A 25967-nucleotide genomic window follows, 5' to 3' on the forward strand; every position below is an offset into this window, starting at 1 on the left:
ATAAACATTTATAAACAATATTGGGAATTTGGGCGTAGTTTTCTCAAACCACCTTTTGCTTTTTGTTGGGTGAAGTATTTTCTTTTGGAGGGTTCATGGAGAGAGACCTTTTGGGGGTCTTGATCCATCAAACCATATTTGTCTTATAGGACTCCACAGGTTCACATTCTCTGTGGAAACAAACGCAGAACCTCTTTTCTAAAACAACATATCCTTAGAACGAATGTTTGAGGGTCAAGATAACTTTAAAATATATATGTTGATTTAACTTAGCAGTATCAAGAAGCAAATATCTCTCTGTAGACAAGAAATTCAAAGAAAACACAATAATATACATAACCCAGACTCTTTGTGTATATTCCATCTTTATGTGGCTTCTTTTGTTACTTTATTATTTTTTCTATAGGTATATTATTTATTTTATTATCTTACTCCTTTAATCTATGACTGTCTGTACTCTATCTCTTTCTTTTTAAAGAGTTTACTTTTTAACAACCATTTACTTCTTTTTATAATTCTTTCTCTCTCCCAAGTCTATGTACATTTATCCAACACCTTGAACCATTTAGAGGTCTTTTCCATCTGGATTTGTCTTTATTGTGTGCATATCTGTAATTTTTTAATACTAAGCAGGCATGGCTAGGACCATCTCCATGGTTCTGCCTGTTAACTCAACCCACTTCACCATGGCAGAGGCATTTTTGTTGTTGCTGAGAGCCATGCATGCTGCCCCAGCTCCAGGGTTACAGCAGGTCTGTTTCACCATTAAGCAACTAGTAGCATGCCGCTCATAAACCCCATTCAAGTACTTGCCCTCCTGAAAGAGCCAGAGCTGTTTGTGCAGTTATCATGAACCAGAAAACCACTATTCTGAGACCACATGGTTTTTGCTGCTAATGCTGATTCAGGAAGACCTCTCTTAAAGAAGCCATGCCTCTGCTTGCTGCCAACAAACAGAGTCTATCTGAAAAAAAAAATGCAGCTAAACTTTGGAGGTTTCTGTGTCTAGAATTTCTTTCCAAGATCTATGTGGATTTAGCTGGCACATATTGGTACACCATTCTGTTGGTGTCAGAAGTGGGCACCAACCTGTTGGCAGAGGCTACTTGTTCGTCCCTGGATGCCCAGACCTGAAACAATTTCTCAGAAACTATATTATTTGCAATACAGTTTGGCCAATAGGTTAAGCATATTGCTAGCTAGCTCTTATGTCTTAAATTAACTCATTTCCATTATTTTATATTTTACCACAAGGCTCGTGGTTTACCAGCAAGGTTACAATGTGTCTGTCTTCTGAGAAAGCTCCATAGTGTCTCTTTGACTCCACCAACTCTGTCCTCCCTTATCTACTTAGATACACACCTTGCCCTATTCTGCACTATCAATAGGCCCAACGTAGCTTCTTTACTAATCAATGGTATTCACAGCATATAGAGGAGAATGCCACATCACCCCGTGGTCCTTTTGCTGGCTCAGTAGGCCCCCAGAGTCTCTTTGCATGTTCATCAGGCTCCCCTCAGTCTCCTGGTACCTGTAGATAGCTTTCCCTAAACTGTTGCTGGCGGGCCCCTAACCACTAGGACCTTCTGCCAATCAGCCCCCATATTTATCATCCCTCACCAATCAGCCCAAGATTACTCCTTCCTCTCTAGAATTTCCCTAACTCCACTTCAAAGGAGCTTGTGGCCTTCTTTGGGGGCCGTCAAGTTCCACCCCAACCTTGGAATTAGTAAAGTGCTCTTGTTATTGCATATGTGGCTATTGGTCTTCTTTTGGGACTTTTCTTGGACCCCAACAGGATTCACTTGAAACAGCATTTTGCCAGGTCCAAGCAGTGATGGTTCCACAGAGCCTGGACAGTGAAGTGAAACAGCCAGCTACTCCAGGATGTGGCCAGCATCCCTGCTTTCTCAGGTTCCCTAAATATGAACAATGCACCTCCCCAGGTCAACAGGAAGTAGTGTTGAGAACAGGGAATCCTCATCCCCTCCTCAGCTGTTACCCCTTTCTAATTCCTCACCTTTTTACAATAAACAAAAGGAAGGAATGTTAGTATTTAGGCATCTGCGCTGGCCTGTTCTTGAGGTTCTGACAGGATACATCCTCAGCTGCAGTCACTAAGAGCTCTTCCTGTGCACATTCACTGTATTCCCTTTGAAAAGTTTTCCTTGCCCACCTCCCCCCCCCCCCGCATCTCTCTCTGTCTTTCTTCTTCCTTCACTTCTGTCACCAGAGGCCAGACTCTCCCTTCCCTCCCCTCTTTGTTTCATCCCTTTCCCCCAGCAAAAAAAACCCTCCATGTGAGCCTTGTTAGGTGGTGTCTTTCTGTCACATGGCATTATTTTTTAAATTACAGCACCTACTTTGTATATGTTTGTGTGTGCACGAGTGTGTACATGTCTGAGTGCATTCCCATTCACACACGCAAAAACGTATATGTGAAAAAAAGTCAGGAGAAAAATTTCAGGAGTCATTTTTTGCTTTTGTTCCATTTTATGGTCCCAAAGATTGAACTTTGATCATCGGTTTTATCTACCAAGTCATCTCGCCTAACTCCAGTGGTTTCTTCTTAAATGATATGCTGCCAAACCTCCTGGATCAGCAGATATTTCAAAATTAGCCTTGAAGATTGCCACCTAGCACTGGATTCTGAGCACATTCATTGGCTGAGAGACTAATTGGGTGTTTTCCTGACAGCACTTTATGTCATGGGGCCTTTATTACATTTCTGTCACATCTTGTGTTTATAGAAATGGTTTATGTTTGAGGGGATTTAAAAACATAATGAAGCATCAGCTAGAACAAAGCACTGAAGGGAGATTGAGTGCGCAGCTGAGCTCTGCTGGGGCATGTGTTTAACAGCGATGGTGGAAGTCTTAAATTCCAGAAAGGTCCAGAGATGCAGAGACAAACCACAACCCATCTGAAAATAATGTCTAGAATAGCCCCTCTTTTTTTTTTCCACTAAACTTACCTGTATCACCAATCAATTCTGAGAAAAAGTGATCTGAAACTTTAACTGTTTTATCTTCTACCTGGCCAAGGGCAGTGATGAACTAAGCACAGTCTAAAACACTTTCCATATTCAGTTTGCCTGACATCACTCCATCTTCTGCATCTCACCCTTGGTCTGGAAGGCTCACTTAAACACCAGCTCATCCTGAAAGCTACTGCCTGTCTCTGCCCATTTCGACTTCACTTTCATTCTCCTCTTTCTTTCCTTTTCTTTCTATTCTAGCTGAAGCTTTTTGCTTGCTTTTTCATCCTCAGAGTCCCTGGAGCCTCACTTTGAGGTATCAAAGTTTTCTACTTGCTCTGGATGGCTCACTGTTAGTCTTAAGTCAGTCACTCCACCTCCTCATTCTCGTCTCTCTTCTCCTGCCCCTCATTTTTCTTTTAAATATGTCCTGGCAATGCATCTTTTTGAAGCCCAAAAAGTTCACTTCTTAATCATTCTTTCAAGGGATTCTGTGATTTAACAAAAAGTACTGTCAACCTACATTCTTGAACACACATGAATGAATGCACATGTACACTTGTATATACACACAGAGACACATACACACACACACACACACACACAGAGAGAGAGAGAGAGAGAGAGAGAGAGAGAGAGAGAGAGAGAGAAACATGCCTTTTCCTTAGTGTGTCTTGAACTAAATGCCACCTTCCTTTGCAATAGTTAGACGCTTATTTATTCTTTGCTCTGCTTCTCATTTTGTCTTGGATTTACCTAGTACTTAAGTAGGTACTACTCCTCATATCATTTCAGCTCATACCACCAAGATTATCACACTCACTGATGGTCTCCCATTTTTAAACTCAGGCCAGCCTAGCTACTGGGCCACTCTAAGGCACAAAATTCTTATTTCATTAATAATACTATTCCTTACTTACATGAGTTAATTTATTCTCAACTGTGAAATTAATGTTTTTATACATGACATATTTTTTCTTCTTCCTTTGGAAACTTAAAAACCTTTGTCTCTTTTGTTCTGGCATTTCTCAGTTATGTGCCTTGTTGGGGATACTGTACCACCCATGGTCTTAGCAGACACTTTGAAAATTCTTCCATTCATAAAATGCATGCCTGCCAATACCATTTGTTGAAGTATATTTTTATAAGTGAATTTCTCTTTTCTTTGAGGGTTTTATTGTTGTACTCTTCATTCTATAGAAAATCTGTTATTTTGAGTGGGATATAACATTTTCTTGTACTATGGTGACCACACAAGGAAATATAATGAATTTATTTATTATTTATTTCTAGGTTTTTGAGGATCAGGTGATTATATTATACTATGCTTCACAATGCCTTTTTTATTATAAGTTAAATTGTACCAGAATTTTAAAAGGTGTCATTTTAGAAACGTTAAGAATGACAATGTGTGAAATCTTTGTGGTTCTCCAAAAATTGTGGAAAAACTTGTTTCTGGCCTCTGAATTCACAGCCTTGGAGTTCAAATGAAAACTAAGAGGAAACAATATATCACACATTTTGTTTCTACCACAGATACACAGTCTCAAAAGTCACCCTTGTCGCTTCAAGTTCACAGGTGTCAATATCTGGAAAGAAAATGTAGAAAATAAGGAACTCCATTCACTGGCAGCTTTTTTTTTTTCAAATTGTAAGAAGAAAACAAAATATAAGCCATTCAAAGTAAATCACAGGCCAAATGAACTTTAGACAAAATTAGCCTTTGAGTACAAAACCACATTTAAAATGTTCTTAATTACAGAAAAATAGTTAAGCAAGGAATTTCAGTAAGTCAGAACTGAATACTTGCAATGAATTCTCTCTCAAACATTACAGCACATTGTAATTGAATAAGAAGACATAGAAAGGCACTTCTGAATCTGAAAATGCTTAAAACCGGAGGGAACACTACAGAACCTTCAACAAAATACTCACCTCTACTGAAAAACAGATAAAAAAGAATTACATGAAAAAGTACTTTGTTCTATTAAAGTAGTTAATGGCCCATATACCAAGTGTGCTGTTTTCCTAAGAACAAAATCTTTAGTTTCTACATTTTCACCACCTTCAATGTTCTCTTCACTATAATAACTGTTCCCATAATGGAACTCCTAATTCAATTATATTTAGATCTCCAGGGAAAGAATCAATTCACAAATCCTCATTATCATTCACATAGTTTAATATGCAATAAAATAAAATTTCAACAACTGAAAAGACAATTCCAGATCTCTGTGTTTCAAATACAGTGTCACTTGAATTAAAAAATGGAGTCATCAGAGATGAACAATAAAACTAGGAAGAAGGACTGAAAAGAAAGCAGAGAACATTGTGCAAGAAAGTAATCTAGGATATATAAGCTACAGAATAGAATGTGAAAGAAGGAAGATTCTAGAGTTGAATGACAAACCTAGGTCATTGTGTCCTGTATTCAAATGGATTGGAATTTAGTGACACAAAGGGGAGGGGATAAAGAGGCATTCAAGAAACAGTTATTTGGTGTAGAATGTCAGTCCCAGCTTGGAGCAACTGAAATGAAAGGAAGAAAGTAGGGGAAATCCAAGAGGTTATGGATACCCTGTAACCTGAAAATTTTCCACCAAAAATCCAGAATTTTTCATATCCAATGTTGACATTCTAGAAATCCAGATGACTCTGACCATCCACTAAACACCAGTTACAGTTCTCCCAGGACAAAGACACACTTTAATCACCAAGCACACACAGAAAGAGAAGTCAAAATATCAGGATAAAATCTAAGACTTCTCCACTAGATACATAGATATAAGCAAAGTATTTCAAGAGGCTTTGGACTGCTCATCTATTATTTAGCTTATTTGGGAAGATGCTACAGACAGCAGGGTGAGAAATTGTTGAGCCATCCCCTAGGAAGTAGTTTTTGTCTCCCAAATTCTTTAATTAATGCTTTCTGATATATTCTACTGATATCTGGCTAATTATTATAAGTATTATAATAATTATAATATAATAAGTATTGTAATCAAATATTATATTATTTTATATATATAAATGCTACCTTAAAATTGTCTACTAAGTCAGTATCCAGAGTGGTGTGAAAGAGGGAAAATTATATAACTAAAGATATTTAATGGCGCACGCCTTTAATCCCAGCACTCGGGAGGCAGAGGTAGGCGGATCTCTGTGAGTTCGAGACCAGCCTGGTCTAGAGAGCTAGTTCCACGACAGGCTCCAAAGCCACAGAGAAACCCTGTCTCGAAAAACAAAAAACAAAACAACAACAAAAAAGATATTTAATAGTTCTTTTATACCATAATGATGTTTCAACATGTTTTAGTTGAATAATAATCATGCTCCGGATTGAGATGGTGAATTTTTGACCCTCTTGATTGTTACTTGTTTGATCAAATAGTGTGAGATGTATTCGTGTGTATATTAGAGGTGTGCCCTCTTTGGATCTTGTTGTTGTGGTTGTAGGTCACAAAGCAAGATCAAGCCTTTCTGAACACTGAGTTCTACAAGTGCTCAGCATATAGAACCTGAAAGTACAGCTCATGCTCAAATGATTGAGTCAAGTGACTGCCAGATTAACTCTCTGCTAAAAAAGCAGCTAAAGTATAAAGAAGCTAGAACAATCGAGCTAAATATAAGACCATATAATAGAATGGCTTTGTAACTAAGTTGAACTGCAGGGAAATGCCAAGTCTTAAAACTATTTTGATAAGAATTTCAGCCAAGTTTTTTTTTATTCAACTTCATGAATTTTATTAATTTTTCAAACTTTTCTAGCTCTAATTTTCCTTTCATGTCCTCTTCATTTTTTTCTATATTTTTTTATTGCGAAAAGAAGAAAAAAAAAACATAAACAAAAAAACAAGTTTCCACCTCCTCCCAGCCTCCCATTTCCCTTCCCCTCCTCCCACCCTTCTCCCCCTCCTCCCACCCTTCTCCCCCTCCCCCCCACCCTTCTCCCCCTCCTCCCACCCTTCTCCCCCTCCCCCCCACTCCTCTCCCCTCCCCTCCCTCTCCAGTCCACAGAACAGTCCGGGTTCCCTGCCATGTGGTAAGTCCTAGGTCCTCCCCTCTCCGTCCATATCTAGGAAGGTGAACATCCAAACTGGCTAGGCTCCCACAAAGCCAGCACATTAAGTAGGATCAAAACCCCCTGCCATTGTCCTTGGTGTCTCATCAGCCCTCATTGTTCGCCATGTTCAGAGAGTCCGGTTTTATCCCATGCTTTTTCGGTCACAGTCCAGCTGGCCTTGGTGAGCTCCCCGTAGATCAGCTCCACTGTCTCCGTGGGTGGATGCACGCCTCGTGGTCCCGAATTCTTTGCTCATGTTCTCCCTCCTTCTGCTCCTCCTTGGGACCTTGGGAGCTCAGTCCAGTGCTCCTGTGTCAGCCAAGTTTTTAATCTCTAATATAATGAAATAACTGTAGAAGGCAAGGAGATATTCAAAGCTTATCTGATAAGATAAACCAATACAGATAAATTCTACAATATTTCAACATAATTTTTCTTAGAAATATGACATTCTCCAAATGGTATAATAAAAAGGGTTGACTGACAATATGGGCAGGGTAATCAAAAACTTCATCAATGAGACAAATTTTTAAAAGACAGAAAGCGAATGAATACGGTGAAATTTATTTTACATGTACTAAATAATTATATTTTGAAAGTCACCCAAATTTGTTTATGAATTTGGCAACAGTAGAGATGCAGTCTCTAAGTTGTGAGAGCATAGAGAGATGAATTGTTAAAACTCAGAAAGAATTAATACAGATGTGGCTCACAGCAATAAAATGAAGCAAATAAAAAGTCCTTAGGGGTTGTGTTTCTCTTTGTGTGTGTGTTTCTGTGTGAGTGTGTGCATTTGATTGTGTGTGTATGTGTGTGTGTGCATGAAAGAGAAAGAGTCTCTATGTCTGTCAATGTGCTGTTTCAGTCTCATTATAAATTTCCTATATAAAACATTTCAACTGGTCACAGTATTACATATGTCTAATGTTTCCCTCATATAAAATCAACCACGAAAAAGAGCAAATTATATATGATGTTCAAATTGTGATTTAAAATATCAATATTATCTGACATAAATTTATTATATAAGATACCCTAGTCATTGATGGAAATAATTGTGAGACCAGAAATAAGACTTTCAGAAAAATAAAGATAATTAACATTAAAATATTTAAAATAGAGAGGGCTATTTTTTATAGAAACTGGCTTATTTAAACTGGAAAGATTAGCACTTTGAAGAAATAATTTATTATTCTTTCACTGGAGGTTTTCTGTTGGATTTTTCTTCTTTTCCTATGATACATTCGACTGTTTTCTAACATATCTCAAAATTACTTTCTGTTATTTTTATATGGTTTGTCTTATTGCTTTAAAATAATCTTAAATATTTATGTTTTAAATGCATTTCTTTTTATTCCTCTTAAAGACATAATATTAACATTATGCATGAAGGATTAAGACATTATCAAATGCTGTCTTTAACAACTTGAATGCTTTGATTTAAAGAAATATGATTCAAAACTAAAATCAACATTTCTGTACCTGTGCATTATCTCATTCACTAATATGTGTCCACGCATATTGGTCTTGTAAAAAGGAGCACATTATCTGGTCTCATATTTTAAAAATATTTAAACATGCTACATATAGGAAACAATCAGTGAGCCCTTGCTGATTCAAATGAGCAAGTGAGATAAAGGGAAAATTCATTGAACACAACCATGTCATACAGAATTTTCTCTAAAATTCAGAGTTTTAATTATTGTTATTAATAATTTTCTATTATATCTATTGTTTCTTTTTATCAAGTAAACTTTTATTTTAAAAATATAATACACATACTATTTAAAATGCACATTATATAAAATGTGTAGTGAAAAATATTCTCCTTTATTGTTTACTTTTCCCTAACTTTTATTGGTTTTAGTTGATTTTTATAATTAATTTAATTCATTTATTTTTACTTACCAATCCCATTTTCCCCTCACTCCTCTCTTCCTGCTTCCCTTACCTTCTCCACACCCCAGTCACCATCTACTCCTCAGAGAGGGTAGGGCCTCCCCTGGGAAGTCAACTAAATATGTTCCATGACCTCCTTGAGGTAGAACTAAGGTCCTCCCCATTACCCCATGCCTTGACGGAGCAAGATATTGCTCCAAAGGGAATGGGCTCCACAAAGTCCCACTGCCAGTGACCCCGAATACTGAGGTTCCATGTAGGTTCCCCAGTTGTCAGTCTGGAACCTCCCACTAGCTCAGGTCAGCTGATTCTGTGGGTTTCCCCATCATGGTCTTGACCTCTTTGTTAATATTATTGATCCTCCCTCATTTCAATTGTCTTTCAAGAGCTTGGCTCAGTGGTTAATTTTGAGTCTCTGCATCTGCTTTCATCTATTTCTGGATAAGAGTTCTAGCTTCTCTGGGTTTGTGGGCTGTAGGCTGGTTATTCTTTGTTCTATGTCTGGTATCCACTTATGAGTGGGTGCATACTCTATTTGTCTTTCTGGGTCTGGGTTACCTCACTCAGGATTTTTTTCTCTATTTCTACTCTTTTGCCTGCAAATTTAAAGATGACATTATTTTTGCCTCTGAGTGGTGCATTCGCTCAAATTCATTCACAATTCACCCCATAAAAGAGAAAATAAGAGTACCATTGAACACATTTGCACAGGAGACCACTTCATAAAAAGCACAGATACTGAGAGCAACAATTAATATGTGGAACCTTCTGAAACTGAGAAACTTCTGTAAAGCAAAGGACATGGTCAACAAGACAAAATGGCTGCCCATAGAATGGGAAAAAATCATCACCAACCCCACATTTGACAGAAGACTGATCTCCAAAATCTACAAATAACTCAAGAAACTATACATCAAACTACCAAATAGTCCAATTTAAAAATGGGGTACAACCCAGGCAGTGGTAGTGCATGCCTTTAATTGCTGTACTGAGAGGCAGAGGCAGGTGAATTTCTATGAGTTTGAGGCCAGCCTGGTCTACAAGAGCTAGTTGGGGACAGGCTCAATAGCTACAGTGAAACCCTGTCTTGAAAAACGAACCAAATAAACAAACAAATTAATAAATAAGTAAATAGGGTACAGATCTAAACAGAGAATTCTCAACAAAAGAATCACAAATGGGCAAAAGACACTTAATGAAATGCTCAACATTCTTAGCTATCAGGGAAATTCAAATCAAAACAATTCTGAGATACTATCTTACCCTGATCAAAATGACTAAAATAAAAAAAAATGACAACTTATGCTGGAGAGAATGTGGAGTAAGGGAAATACTTCTCCATTACTGGTGAGAGTGTGAACTTGTATAGCAGCTGTGGAAATCAGTATAGCAATTTCTCAGAAAATTAGGAATCAATATACCTGAAGACCTAGCAATACCACTTTTGGGTATATACCCAAAGGATGTATACTTATATCACAAGGACATTTGCTCAGCTGGGTTTATAACAGCATTATTTGTAATAGCCAGAACCTGAAAACAATATAGATGCCACTCAACCAAAAAATGGATAAAGAAAATGTGGTACATTTACACAATGAAGTATTTTAATTGTTTTAATGATAGTATTTTAAGTGGTATATATATATATATGTATGTATATATATACATACATATATATATGTGTCAGTTTTTATGCATCATTGATTATTCCTTCTCCATAACTCATATCCATTTTATTCCAATGGGCATTATTATTATTTAACCATTTCATATTTTTGTCTAATAACATTTACAATTTGGAGTAAATTTTTATTTTAAACTTCATTTGTCAGAAAAGTTTATGTCCCTGTATTTTATTTATTTTTTATTTTATTTTTTAAAAAACTATCTTTTCTCATTTTACATGCCATATCCATTTCTCACTCCCCCCCTTCCTTCTGCTCTCCCCACCTTCTCCCATAACCCCTTCTCACCCTCCATCCACTCCTCAGAGAGGATAAAGCTTCCCATGGAGAATCAACAAAGTCTATTACATTGTTTTGTGGCAGGATCAAGGACCTCCCCACTATATCTAGTCTGAACAAGGTATCCCTCCCGAGAGAATGAGTTCCAAAAAGCCAGAACAAGCAGTAGGAATAAATCCTGGTCTCACTGCCCATGGCCCTGTAGGCTGCCCCAGCCATACAACTGTGAAAGAGAGGGAGGAGTGAGAATATAAGCAAAGGGGTCAAGATCATGGTGGAGACATCCACTGAAACAGCTAATCGAAGCCTTCCAACTCCAGCCTGACAGTGAGGGAACCAGCATAGGACCAAACGAGGCCCTCTGAATGTGGGTGACAGTTGTATGGCTTTCCCTATATTTTAAACATCTGTCCTAACAGATATAGAAAATTCTATAATTTAGAGTTTTCCTTTACAAAGAATGACATAATATACAATTCACACATTTTATTAATACATATAAATATGTGCATATGACAGACATATCTTTATATATACATATATATGTATACTTTTTCATATAAAAAGGGCAAAAATAGAATACTTATTTCATGAAATTTCAGCCACAGTTAATATTGTTGATCTTTACATTACAAGTCTAGTGATTTAAAATTAGTACTGCAGCAATCACATGCTGACTGTTTAGGACAATATATTGAACTGAAAGGCAACTGTCTCATTGTCTACATTTCTTCCTGTTTGATCTTTCAAAGGAACCGCTATAAAACTGTAAGTGAAATTTCATTTGCAGACGTGTGTGAAACATAGCAACAGATACACAATTTTAAGATTTTTTTAGGACTGATGTTTTCTGTCCACACAGAAAAACACCAGGATTCCATGTTACACAGTTGTGAATTTTTGCTGCCTGGGCTGAGTACAACCAGGGCTTTGTACAGTTGAATCTGTCTTACAGCTAAACTTTGCCTTTGCCTGGGCATCACACTTGCTATTACAGCCCAGCAGGTGTCCTCTGTCTCCCTGTGTCCTTTAGCTTTGAAGGCTTCCTCCCTGAGAACTCACATTTCCAAGCACTCTATTTTCAATTTACCTTAACTTCTGACTCCACTTTCTGAATTTTCCTGCTTCACTTCAAGTCTCAGTTGGGCTGTCACCAGCACTTATTGCATGCTGGTTGTGAACAGATTCAAAAGGAATCAAGGCAACATTTTCCTCCTGTAAAGAATGTAAAACCTTCCTGGCAAAACAAAACATACTTCCATTAATTCACACAAAAATACAAGAATATCCAGGAGTAATCAAATACTAATTTAGCAAAACTGCCATGCATATTCTGAAATCATAAAATGTTGTTTATGGATAAAAATTTCCACAAATTTATTTTGTGGGATTTTGAAACTCAAGCCTATCCCATCACTTAAATTAGCAAACTCTTTGGATACTCCAATCATAATTATAATAAAATTAAATCAATGGATGATAAAATTAAGTGAACATAATATCAGAGATATTAATGCACCACCTAATTTCCCATGAAAAGAAGGACGAATATAGCAAAATAATTTATAATGCAATAGTATATGTCTCAAAATAAAACTGATTGAGCACATCACTTGCAAACAACAAGAGAAAATGCAGTATAACCAGATGCTGGCCCTACCTGTAACAACTGCAGTTGTTGGATAGTGGATGAAAATCAGGAGTGACATAGCTGTGAGAGATGATTTCAGAGCAGGTGGTTGTTAGCACTTCAGAGGAGAGCACAATTTCTCTTTGCTATTTGGCTAATTACACTCAAGAAAGAATTTAGTATGCATTAGAATTGTAACACAAATGTACAAACAAGCAAATGAAAAACCTTTAATTTTCAACGAGGAGGACTTTTAGTTAGATCTTGGCTTTAAATATTTAGGAACAGGATTTCTACTTCAAACATGGTGAAGGTTCTTTGGGACATTTACTTGATGTGCAAGATTGCCCTCCCACTGAACTATCTAATATCTTTCATCTCACACCCCTGCCAATAATGTGACAGTTGAAAATGACGTCAATATGTCCTTGATAGCACCCCTTGGGGATGGGAATGTACCTGTTGAAGAAGAAAGGACAGAATCTTAACGTGAAAAGGAACAAATATCATAGAACCTTTTTAATCCTTGGGGTTCCCAAAACATGTTTTATCTTTCCACAAATAATATGGAAAATTCTGATTTATGTGTTTAATCCACACTTCCAAAGTGATTACTATGTTTAAAGTTTTATAGACATCATATAGCTATTACCTTGTTTAACCCACATAACATTCTTTTAATGGACACAGCATTGCTATTTCTGGTTAGATTAGAAAATTTGAGTGTTAGAACAGTAAATGATCTAACCTCACTACACTACTAATACATATAGATAATCCACTACAAATATATGTGTTTTGGTTTTGAGGTAAATGGTGCCACATTGTACCGAGAACACACATATCCTGTTCCTAATGATTTTGATTCAATAAATCTCAGGTGGCAGAGGCAAACTCACATGTTTGAGTAAGAGTTACACATACACTCAAAGGGGAAGTGACAGATTTTTGAGAGCCAAAGCAGTTTCATTGTTAACAGTAAAGACACCTAGAATTATGCAGGGATCTGAAGTCAAATTGTAATAAAAAACAAGTAGGAACAGCGGGTAAGGAACTGCTCAAGCAGGACCCTGGGAAGCAAGCTAACACATGTCACGTCTCACTACAAAATAGTCAGTAGGGAACTATGCATTATTCAAAAGAATGAAGCATATTAAATGTGCTCCATAAGAGAAAGAATATAAGTAGCTTTAATAAGCTGGGGCAAGTAGAATGTACTCAACAAGCATATAAAAATAGTAAAATCAGGAGTTGGAAGAAACACATAGGGTTCTCCTCTTGGTGGGAAACAAGTGACAACATTATCTAATAATAATTGAATTGCTTTCAATTATGAGAGTCACAGGAATAGGACAATAAACAATGCATGAGTAATGGACGATAGAAAGGAATTCTATAATTATCAAGTCTAGTATCAAGTAAGGGAGAGGTAGAGGTTACCCTCTGTCATGGTAGTAGAACTGGGGGCCATCCATCTAGAATACATTGTGAATCTCTACACCTGTTCCTGGAGATTTCCAGGTCATGTTGTTCCTGAAGTATTAACAGATATTCATATTTTAGAGAAATCCAGTGGTTATAATTTTCATCAACTGCTCAAAGTTACTACCCTCAAAAAACCTTTGTTCGCTCTATCAAGAGATTTATTGAAGCTTGTGTGTCGTATAGTTTTTTGGTTTGTTTCTTTTTTTTTTTTTACTGCTTTTATGGCATGTTAAAAATAACTAATGGTGGTTATAAAGTTAGGGAACTGACAAAATGTCACTGAATTTTCTCTTACTGATGCTTCGTTCCCAACAAGTAAAAACAACAACACAATGTTGTTTTACATACTGTAATTCCTGTATTCATAATGGCTGGTAGCAATAAACCACATGACTAGGACTCAGGAAAAACGATGCTCATGCTTTCCACTTTTTACACATATGACCTTCACCAATCTACTTAAATTTCTGTGCTTTCTCCATAAAATGAAATTTCTAGTTCCTAATCTATATTCCTCACTAGGTTGCTATAATATCAAATATTACAATGCATATCAAACATATTGAAGCCCTGCTCAAATGCAGCATGGCATGCATATCAATAGTGTGCAAATCTAATCAATTAGTAAATAGTTGTTCTCTGGTCTGTGAACTGAGAAGCTCATTTGAAGCAGTGATTTCCAAGAGAAACAGTATATAAGCTGTGTGCATATTTCAGAAATAACACTGAAAAGGAAAAGGGAGAGATGTTAGTACGGTGTAATTTATCTAATCAGTATCTAAAACACATTAACATGTAACAGTGTAAAACTTGTGGTTGAGATATTTTCCATTCTGTCTTTCCATAATTGATGGGGGAGAGTCTTCTGTTTTGTGTTAATTTCATTGGTTAAATAAAGAGACTGACCTGGCCCTTTAATAGGACAGAAAATTAGGTAGGTGGAGTAAACAGAACAGAATGCTGGGAGAAAGAAGCTGAGTCAGAGAGTCCCCTTAATTCTCCCACTCCAGACAGATGCAGGTTAAGATCTTTCCTGGTAAGCCAGCTCGTGGAGCTACACAGATTATTAGAAATGGGTTAGATCGATATGTAAGAGCTAGCCAATAAGAAATTGAAACTAATGGGCCAGGCAGTGTTTAAAAAAATACAGTTTCCATGTAATTATTTTGGGTAAAGCTAGCCGTGAGGGCGTCCGGGTGCGGGGACACAGCCCCGCCGTTCTTATTACAACACATAATAACTCTAGGAAGTCTGGGTGTATTCTACATTTTCATTGTGTTTTTACTTGGATTTGTTATATACTTTCAGGGCTTTCACCAGTATAGATCCAGATGATGATCAAATTTCATTTTCAATTCTTGACTTTGATATATATATCTTGTTGCAATATATCTCATTATGCCTCATCTTCAGGAGAGCTAGAATTTAAATCTATAACAATATGAATAAGTAAACTCTTGAGTACTTTTTAAAATCAAGAGCTGATATTTTCCAGCAAGATCATTCTTTTCTAGTTCCATCCTATGAAAACATACCAAGAGTTTCAGTATATAAATAATGCCCTTTGATGTACTCAAAAGTGACATAGTCAAAATTACAATTTGATCCAATAGAAAAGGTAGTTAGTCAAACCTTTCATTTTTTGCAAGAGACATAGGCAATTCCATATCTACAAGCTATTTGCTGTTTTTATTGTCAAGTTAATCAAATGCATGCCACATAACTGAATTCTAAAATTGTCATTCTGGTCCAGGATTCTAGCACACAAAATTTGTTTAATGCAGATAAATACATCCATATGGTGATGAAAATAGAGGCATAGAATAACTCCATGAACAGTTTTCAAGTGATCAAAATTACTGTCTTTCTTTTTTAAATATTTCCCAAGAAGCTCTGACAACGGGACCCTAAAACCAGCAGTTTCCTTAGCTGAGAGAACTCTGACTTTAGATGCAGACAGAGTGCCGATCATTATAATTACTCTAGATTTTAGTCACCAAAGAAAACTGGAAGATTCTCTTGTATGGAATCAGTGTCAATAAAGATTCTCTTAGGTCTTCTTTAGGAAGAGTTTTTAAATATGTGCCTCGAGAGCTTCCCATAGCATCCTTCTAGAGCCTGAAATTCACTCATAATCTATGAATCTTACTGCCATGAATGAGGAATCGGGCTCAGTGTTTGCAATGTGGCAGCCTCAATAGTCTGTGTTCTTCTTTAAAACATTTAAGCACATCCCTTATATAAATTAACCAGCCCAGGTTATTTACTTTGGCTTGCACCTATGAGGTTTTCTTCCTGAAAATTCCCCCAGAGCATACATAATACCACAGGTATCTCATCTTTAGTGTCACCACAAACCCTAACTCTTTCATTATTTTACATGAAAGGAATCACAATAATCTCTCTCCGAAGTAGATTAAACTGGATCCAGAGCACCCTTTCTTCTTCTTGAAGATGTTGATTGAAATACTAACATCAGGGGGAAGTAGCCTGAGGTAAATTATTCATGAAATGACACTTCCTTAGCTAATCACACTTTCACTAAATTGACAATGCTCTTTGTGATATGAGGAAATGGAAATTCTTAGAGAAATTCATTGAGTGTATTCTATCAAAGAAAACATTAAGATCCCTCAATTATGATTTTAATTGTTCAAATAACAATAATATATTATCATGTATAAGTATAATTATACATATACATACATATACCTGTGTATATGTATGTATGTGTGCATGCATAGGGCTAGGTTTTCATTATTCTGAACACGAAAAGTTCTAAAACATATTCATATATTTATTTATTGGGGGCCAATGTATGCACACCAGTGTGAGCATGGGGATAAGATAACAACTTGGATGACTTAGTTCTCTACTTACAGTATGTAGGTTCTGAGATTGGGATGCAAGTCATCAGTCTTGGCAGCAGGTGCGTTTACCTACTGAGATATCTAACTGCCCTGATAACACTATGATTTTTAATTTAAAATATAAGCTGTTTTAAATACCATTTTTTATTTTTGTTTTGAATTGGCATGTAATAAATACATATACATAATACGTATTTATGTTATTTCAATATATACTGACCAAATCAGAACAATCACAAAATCCTCCAATCATTTCTTTCTTAAATATTTAGTTCTATTTTTAATTGTATCTGTGTGTGTGTGTGTGTGTGTGTGTGTGTGTGTGTGTTTGTGTGCAGATGAGTGAAGGTGTCTGGGGAAGCCAGAAGACTTGGATTCTCTGCCGTTGGAGTTAAAGATCTCTGTGAACCATCTAATATGGGTGCTGGGAATAAAACTCATATTCTCTGGGAAAGCAACAAGTTCTCTTAACCACTGAACAATCTCCCAAGTCCCTTACTATCATCCTTTATTGTTGCAGATAGTAAGCTCTTTCTGATTTTTAAATTTCATTTTACATTCCAGTCACAGTTCCCCTCCAAATCCTTCCTCTACCTCCCCCTTGCCTCCTCCTACCCTACACCCCATCTACTCCAAACCCATACCACAAGCATTATGTCTGAGCATGGCATCCCATCTTAAGGAATGGGTTCCAACAAGCTAAAGTAAGCTCTTTCAATTTGTCATAAAAGATATAGTAAAGAATCTTACATTGACAGTAGCCCAAACTCTAACCCTGAGCTATTGTGAACAAGATACATACTTACTACTTAGTACAAGAAACTACTTACTATAGAATTCTGAAACTCATTACTTTTATTCAACAGTGTTTTGAATTCATTAACCATATTCCATTTATCCTTCATACCTCCAAATCTCTAGTAATTCCTATTTCACTCTTCTACTTCAAGATGTATTTTTAGCTTTACATGTAGAAAAGAATATATGGTATCTGTCTTTCCATGTTGGGTTCAATTCACTTAGGACAATCTTCTCCATTTTCATATATTTGCCACAAACAACAGTGTTTCATTCTTCCTGTGGCCCAATAGTGTTCCATTTGTATATGTGTACCCTACTTTCTGTATCCATTCACTAACTGAATGGCACTTAATTTCCATATCTTGGTTGCTGTGGATGGTACTGCAATGGATAAAGGTATCTAGATGTCTCTTCAATGTCTTGACTTCATTTTTCTTGGCTGTATATTCAGTTCTAACTTTGCTGGATAATTAGTAGCTTCTACTTTTACCATTTTTAATGAATTTCATACTGATTTTTGTTCTCTCTTCATCAATTTTGATCTAAATTGTACTTTATTTACCATCTCAAAATACTTTTGCAAATTAATTAATAAGTTGAATTGTTCAATCCAATGAAATTTTTGATTCATATTTTTTATCTTTATATTTGCTTTGAGCATTATTTTAATTTTTCCATAATCTCTTCAATTGGATCCTATACTCTCATTCTCCTACCTTGCCTCCTTGTATTCTGTAAACTGTTACAAACCTCTTCAAACACTTATCCATTGTGACTGTGTTTGAGTTCTTGGTAACCTACCCTGAAGACTGGATGCTTCTGAGAAGCATCTTTCTCATCTTAAGCTCTGGTTGTGTTATTAAATCCCCAAATTTTTCAGGTATTGGTGGTGAATGCCTTAAATCACAGCACTCAAGAGGTAGAATCAAGTGGATCTCTAAATTCAAGACCAGTCTGATCTAAAGAGTTAGTTTCAGAGCAGCTAAAGCTCTATATACAAAAAAAAAACCCTGTCTCATAAAACAAAAACAAACCAACCAACGAACAAACAGAACCCAAATTTAACATTGGCGAGATACAGTTTTAACATTAACTCTGAAAAAGCTCAATCTGATTATTTAATTTCTTTATTCTTCTATAACTCACTGAATTGAGTCATTACTAATTTACTTGTGCAAGTCTACAACATAGGGGTTGTAGGCAAAGACTGCTTATTCATTTACCAGCTGCCCAGACCCAAATAATAACACAGAAACAGTATTAATTACAACACTCTTTGGCCAATAGCTTAGACATATTTCTAGCTAACTCTTACATCTTAATTTAACCCATTTCTCCTAATCTGTGTATTGGCACAAGGCTATGGCTTACTGGTAAGAGTCTGGCAGGCGTTTGGTGGCTACATGGCATATCCCTAGATCCACTTACTTTCTCTCTATATCTCTGTTTGGATTTCCTGCCTGGCTTTACTCTACAATGTCATTGACCAAAACAGCTTCTTTAATAACCAATGGTAATAAAAACATATTCATAGCATATACAGAGGGGAATCCCACATCAAAGGATCACATTTGAATTCTTCTTAAATCTCACTTTATCCCTTTATTCATCTTTACTTATGCCCATGCTGCTTGAAGTAGTCCCACCCAAACAACCTCATTGGTGTCCTCGTTCGTAATCTTCAATCACTTGAGACAAGGCACAAGTTAGATATCTGTACTCTGAAGAAAACTTCAGCACCAGACATGGGGCCTTTCAGATGTTTGTGTCTATGCCTTTCTAGTACAAATTTACACATTGGTGCCTACTCCTGCATATTCTCTCTCATCGCAAGACATCCTTCCTAAGGGAAAGTGACCTTGCATCTGAGTCTAAGTGGCAATTTTTGGCTGTATGATCTTACTGTACTGTTTCTTTTTTATTTTTATTTTTTTAATTATTTATTAAAGATTTCTGCCTCCTCCCCACCAGCCGCCTCCCATTTCCCTCCCCCTCCCCCGGTCAAGTCCCCCTCCCTCGTCAGCCCGAAGAGCAATCAGGGTTCCCTGCCCTGTGGGAAGTCCAAGGACCACCCTCCATCCAGGTCTAGTAAAGTGAGCATCCAAACTGCCTAGGCTCCAACAAAGCCAGAACATGAAGTAGGATCAAAACCCAGTGCCATTGTTCTTGAGTTCTCAGTAGTCCTCATTGTCCACTATGTTCAGCGAGTCTGGTTTTATCCCATGCTTTTTCAGACCCAGGCCAGCTGGTCTTGGACTGTTTCTTTAGAATATTTATCAAAATACTTATGAATTTCCATTTGTTATCATTTTCAGTGACTGACCTCTACGACACATTACAAATTCTAAGGAAACGACATTAATCATTTAACTGGCCATCATGTGTCTAACACATAGGTTCTTACTGACAATGCTTCTACTTGGTTTTCAATACTCATGCACTTGTTTGTAGTATGTTGGTAAGTGGTACTGGAAAGAAAACAGCTTGCTATTGTGTATAATTGCATGTTAATACTCTGTCTTCCTCATCCATGCAACATGATATGATTCAATGTTATTTGGCATGTGCTCTTTAGGGAAACTACAGAAAGGCTAATGTAAATCTCTAACCTTAAACATGTTCCTAATGACAACACTAAAACTGCTAACCTCACTCCCTGCCTAACAACAGTGTAAATTAACACTATTATATCTATAACATTCCATAAAATGCAAATTGTAGGAAAAATTGTGCATGAAGCACACACACAAATTAAATGCTTTGCTTCTTCCCAGAGTTGTTCTTCCCCGGTGTGTGCTTCATAAAATTACTATGGCCAGAAAATTCATTCATGGTTCTGAATGTTTCAAAAACACCTTTTTTGTGTGTGAAACCAAGAAAAAAATTAATTAATGAAATATCAAATGATGACAATGGTGATGATGATTATTTTTATTTTATTTTATTATTATTACTTTTTTTATTGAAGAAAAAAATTTCTGCCTCCTCCCAGACTCCCATTTCCCTCCCCCTACTCCCACTCCTCTCCCCCTCCCCCCAATCCACTCCCCCTCCCTCTCCAGTCTGAAGAGCAGTCAGGGTTCCCTGCCCTGTGGAAAGTCCAAAGTCCTCCCCCCTCCATCCTGGTCTAGGAAGGTGAACATCCAAACTGGCTAGGCTCCCACAAAGCCAGAACATGAAGTAGGATCAAGACCCAGTGCCATTGTCCTTGGCTTCTCATCAACCCTCATTTTCTGCCATATTCAGAGAGTCCGGTTTTATCCCATGCTCTTTCAGTCACAGTCCAGCTGGCCTTGGTGAGTTCCCAATAGATCAGCCCCACTGTCTCCGTGGGTGGGTGCACCCCTTGTGGTCCTGACTTCTTTGCTCATGTTCTCCCTCCTTCTGCTCCTCATTGGGACCTTGGGAGCTCAGTCCAGTGCTCCAGTGTGGGTCTCTGTCTCTATCTCCATCCATCGCCAGATGAAGGTTCTATGGTGATATGCAAGATATTCATCAGCATGGCTATAGGATAGTGTAGTAATAGGAGCGGCGGGGCTGCATCCCAGGCACCTGGCCACCCCCACGGCTAGCTTTACCCGAAATAATTACACAGAAACTGTATTCTTTTAAACACTGCTTGACCCGTTCTCTTCTAGGCTAATTCTCACATATTAATTTAGCCCATTTCTAATTATCTGTGTGTAGCACCCCAAGGTGCGCTTACCAGGAAGATTCTAGCCTATGTCCATCCTGGGTCGGAGCTTCATCGCGTGTGTCTGCCCAGGAGAGGAGAGGATGGTGTCTCAGAGCTCACTTCCTCTTCCTCCCAGCATTCTGTTCTGTTTACTCCACCCACCTATGTTCTAAGCTATGAGCTAAGCAGTTTGTTTATTACTTAACCAATGAAATCAACAGATTGATATATGACACTCCCACATCAGAATAGGGTCATTTCAGGTTCCCTATCCTCAGCTGCCCCAGGAACTAACTGGGGACATCGCCCTGGGCACCTGGGAGCCCCTCTAGGTCCAAGTCTCTTGCCAACCCTAAGATGGCTCCCTTAATTAAGATATGTGCTTCCCTGCTCCCCTATCCAACCTTCCTTTATCCCAATCATCCCGTTTCCCCAAGTTCCCCCCATCCTCTCCTTCTCACTTTCTCTCCCCATCTCCCCTTATCCCCCTCCCACTCCACCCCCAAGATCCCAATTTTTTGCCCGGCAATCTTGTCTACTTCCCATAACCAGGAGGATAGCTATATCTGGACGGGTGATGATGATTATGATGATGATATGATGATAATATAAAGTTTTCCTAGGGTGTTCTTTTCTCTTTGCTATAAGAAGTTGAAATGAAGATTAAACACTACTTCTGGAATTTTTGGTGAAGAAAATGCAAAAGTCATGTCAACCTATTACCACTGAAACCACTATATCTAGAAAACATAACTAATGAAAACCATAATTATACTTTGGTTCAGTGATTGGAGATTATTGGTACATCCTTGTCTAGTACAAGTAAGTGGTAAGTGGTGCATTGAACATAAATCAGAACTACCTTCAAGTGTGATTTTATCAGTGATTGAATTCTTATGATGTCAGGTCTCTAATGAAGAAGGAGGAAGAAGGAGAAGGAAAAGGAGGAGGAAATGAGAGGAGGGGGAGGAGGAGGAGAAAAGTCATGTCAGTGCCAGGCCGGTCAATGATAGTCCATGTCTTTAATCCCAACACTTGGAAGGTAGAGACAGGTGAATTTCTGAGTTCAATGTCAGCCTGATCTACCTAGAGAGTTCCAGGACAGATGTGGCTACCCAGAGAAATCTTATTTCTTAACCCTCTTCACTTGCATCCAAAAAGTCAGGTCAAGATGGATGGGCATCTGCAAAACAGGCTTTGTGCCAAAATACAAAAGGATGATTGGTTTTTCTTGAAGCAGTATGTAGAACTCAAGAAACTGAAACAGAGGTGCTCTAAAACATTGGATCATCTGGGCCATCTGCTCCTATTGGAGATTTTTCAGGGGGACTTTCCTTGAATAAACTTCATTTTTCTTAACTCAGAATGAATCCACAGCCTCTCACTTCCCCTACATCAGTCCAAAAATAGAGATCCTGCCTCTAGGAATCTTAGAATAAGACTGTCTGCGAGCTGTCTTCTCCTGTCTCATATTCCTCTCTAAGGCTAGGGTTAAAGGCATGCGCCACTGGGAGCAAAGACAGGCCCTGTCTGGTTTCTATGGCAACTAGTGTGACTACTGGGATTAACGGTTTGTGTTACACTGCCTGATCTCTAAGGCTGACCAGTGGGACTGTTTTATGCTTTGATATTCAAGCAAGTTTTATTTATTAAAAGACAAAGGAAACATTACTACAGGTTTTGTTTCTGTTTTGAAGACTTATTTCTTTTTATTTTGTTTGCATGAATATTTGCCTACCCACATGTGGGTACCTTGTGCCCACCAGGACCAGAACAGGGCAACAGATCATCAGGAACTAGAGTTAACAGACGTGAGCCACCATGTGGGTACTGGGACCCAAATCCTGGATCCTCTGCAAGAGAAACAAGCCCCACGAGGATTGTTTTTGACTTTAGAAGATTTAGCGTTGGCGAGCTCTGATTACATTAACTGACCTTAAGGAAATATTGCTCAATGTAGAGAAAAAAAGTACCAGAATATTACTACTCATTTGCTTTAGAGAGTAATGATCAAAAGTTAGTTTTTAAATTAAACTTTAATTTAATTTAAAATAAAAAACAGTATAACATATGGGTGAAGAGAAAGGATAATCACAATTCTATAACTCTAATCACAAAGGAAAGCACAGAGCACAGAATCAAAGAATAATAGGTCAGCATTTATAGGAGGGATGCTTTGAAATCACAGAGTACATTAAAACTCAAAGCACAACTGTAAGCTGTGCAAAGATTTGTCTTCCAGCTTAGGGGGCATTAGCATGGAGTTCCACTAATTTTCACAGATACTTGGGAATGATAACTAAAGAAACTATAAGAGATCTAACATTTTAGAACACACCCGGATAGTAAGTAGTAGTAAGATTTGAGTTTCCCTCTGCTGACATACAACCAGGAATAGAATAATTCAGCTCAGGAAACATATATTCAGAATGAAGTTGTGTAGAAACTATTGAATATTCCTTTAGGTAATGAGCTAATGCTCCTTAGGAATTAAAAACTCTGGTCTTTTTTGGAGCTTACTGATTTAGACGTTCATGTGGACAATGTGACAATATGATACCATTACATATAATGTGTCTTTTAGACGTGATTATGTTCAAACATAATGGCAGATTTTAAATAAATTGGATAAAGTTATATGTTTTTGTAAGTGATTCTAAATTACCTGTAGTTCTATATGATAATTCTTTGCCTTAGTTAGTTTTCTTTTCCTTCAACTATTACCTTATATTTACATTATAAGAAGAAATACTGATTTAAACTATCTGCAACCATGCATATGAAGTTCCAAATACAAAACATATTTATGTTACCATATCCACTATAATTACTGACAGAGGGAAATTCAGTGATTGTTAAGATAATATAACAAAGCTAATTTAAGCTTAACAGTGCTTTGTTAATTTTACTTTAGGTCCCGTCTCTGTATTTCATTAACATTCCAGTAATATTGATGCATTTGCATATTATAAATACTACTCTAAGGTTCTGAATTACTGTGTATTTTCATGCATCTCTTATTTAGAAAACTGTCAGAGTGGAGTTAAAATTGGAACACCGCTGGTTAATAACTGGTTTGAAGTCATTTACTGCATGAATGTTTCAGGGATAGACTCAAAACTATTTTCTAATCAATCAAAATGCATCTGTAATAGAAGATGAAAAATATAAGTAATTTTCTAAATAATTAGGCAAAAATTCACATAGGTTATGGCTTTTGATTGCTTATTTATTTTGATAGGATGTCATGTGTTCAGTTAGTCATGTTTATGGTAAAATTACTTCATCCTGAATTTCACTAAAAGTATTATTCCCGGTTATTATTCTGCATAATATATGCATCTACAGTATCCACATTTAATTATACTTCTTTGAAAAGCAGTACAAGTTACAAATATAATTCTGAAAATTTTTAGTGGAGTGAATAATATATGTAAATGTGCAGTTATGTGTGTGGGTTCACCAATGTGAGGTATGTACATGTGTCCTGGGGTCAGACTGTGGTTAGTCCAGGGGTTAGGGTTAGGGTCAGACCAGACTTTAATGTGAGATTTCTTTTTTTATTGCTTTCCACTTTTATTTCTTAAGATAACATTCCACACTGAACTTGGGGTCACCAGTTAGGAAAAACAGTTTGACCAGTGAGCTCCAAAAATATTTTTTTCTTTACCTCCAAAGCAGAAGGAATGCAACGTAGCTGGGTTTTACACTAGGGATCTGAATTCAGGACTTCTTGCTGAAACACCAAGCATTATCTATTGAGATAGTCCCCAGCCCAATTCCTGTATTTAGTGAAATGTCCTATTTCGAATAATTTATATTCCTATGCCAAAGAAAAAATGTATACAATATCTACAGAGATCTTATAACTTAGTAAGTTCAACCAACAGGGAATTATTGAGGCCTCATCACTAAAACACACTAGGGTTGAAGCTTTTATATCCAGAAAGAGCTTCAACACACTAGTTATCCATTTCTAGAAAAGTACTAAAACTTCAAGCCAAGTTGAGAACCAGTGGATATAGCCAAAATACAAGGCTGAAAAATTCAGTTTCTTACTTCTATTCAATGAAATCCTACTATTCTCTGCTTATGTTCTAAATATCATGGCTTTGCCAACCCTCTCTAACGCTTTTCTAACCCTCTCTAACTGTCAATAATCATATCCTACCCCCTAAGGCTGAGATTTTGAGGTTTATTCTACTTGACCAATTGTTATTTATTTTTCTTTTCTATGATGCCTATTTTGATTTTTAATTAATTTTTTAAAAAAGAAAACAAACTATCTTTTTTTTTTAATTTCACATACTAATCCCTGTTCCCACTCCCTCCCCTTCTCCCATTCCCTCCACCTTCCTCCCTCACCTCAGTCCCCATTCACTCCTCAGAGAGGGTAAAACACACTGCTTCGGAGAAAGCCTAAGGCCCTCCCTACTATATCTAGGCAGAGCAAGGTATCCATTTAAAGAGAATGGGTTCCCAAAAGCCAGTACAAACAGTAGAGATGAATCTTGGTACCACTATCAGTGGCCCCTCAGTCTGCCCCAGTCATACAACTGTCACCCATATTCGGAGGGTCTAGTTTGGTCCTATGCCGGT

The sequence above is a fragment of the Microtus oregoni genome, unplaced genomic scaffold (assembly GCF_018167655.1).
Source record: "Microtus oregoni isolate MIOR12 unplaced genomic scaffold, Mior012 000036F_ref0000092, whole genome shotgun sequence".
NCBI classification, from domain to species: Eukaryota; Metazoa; Chordata; class Mammalia; order Rodentia; family Cricetidae; genus Microtus; species Microtus oregoni.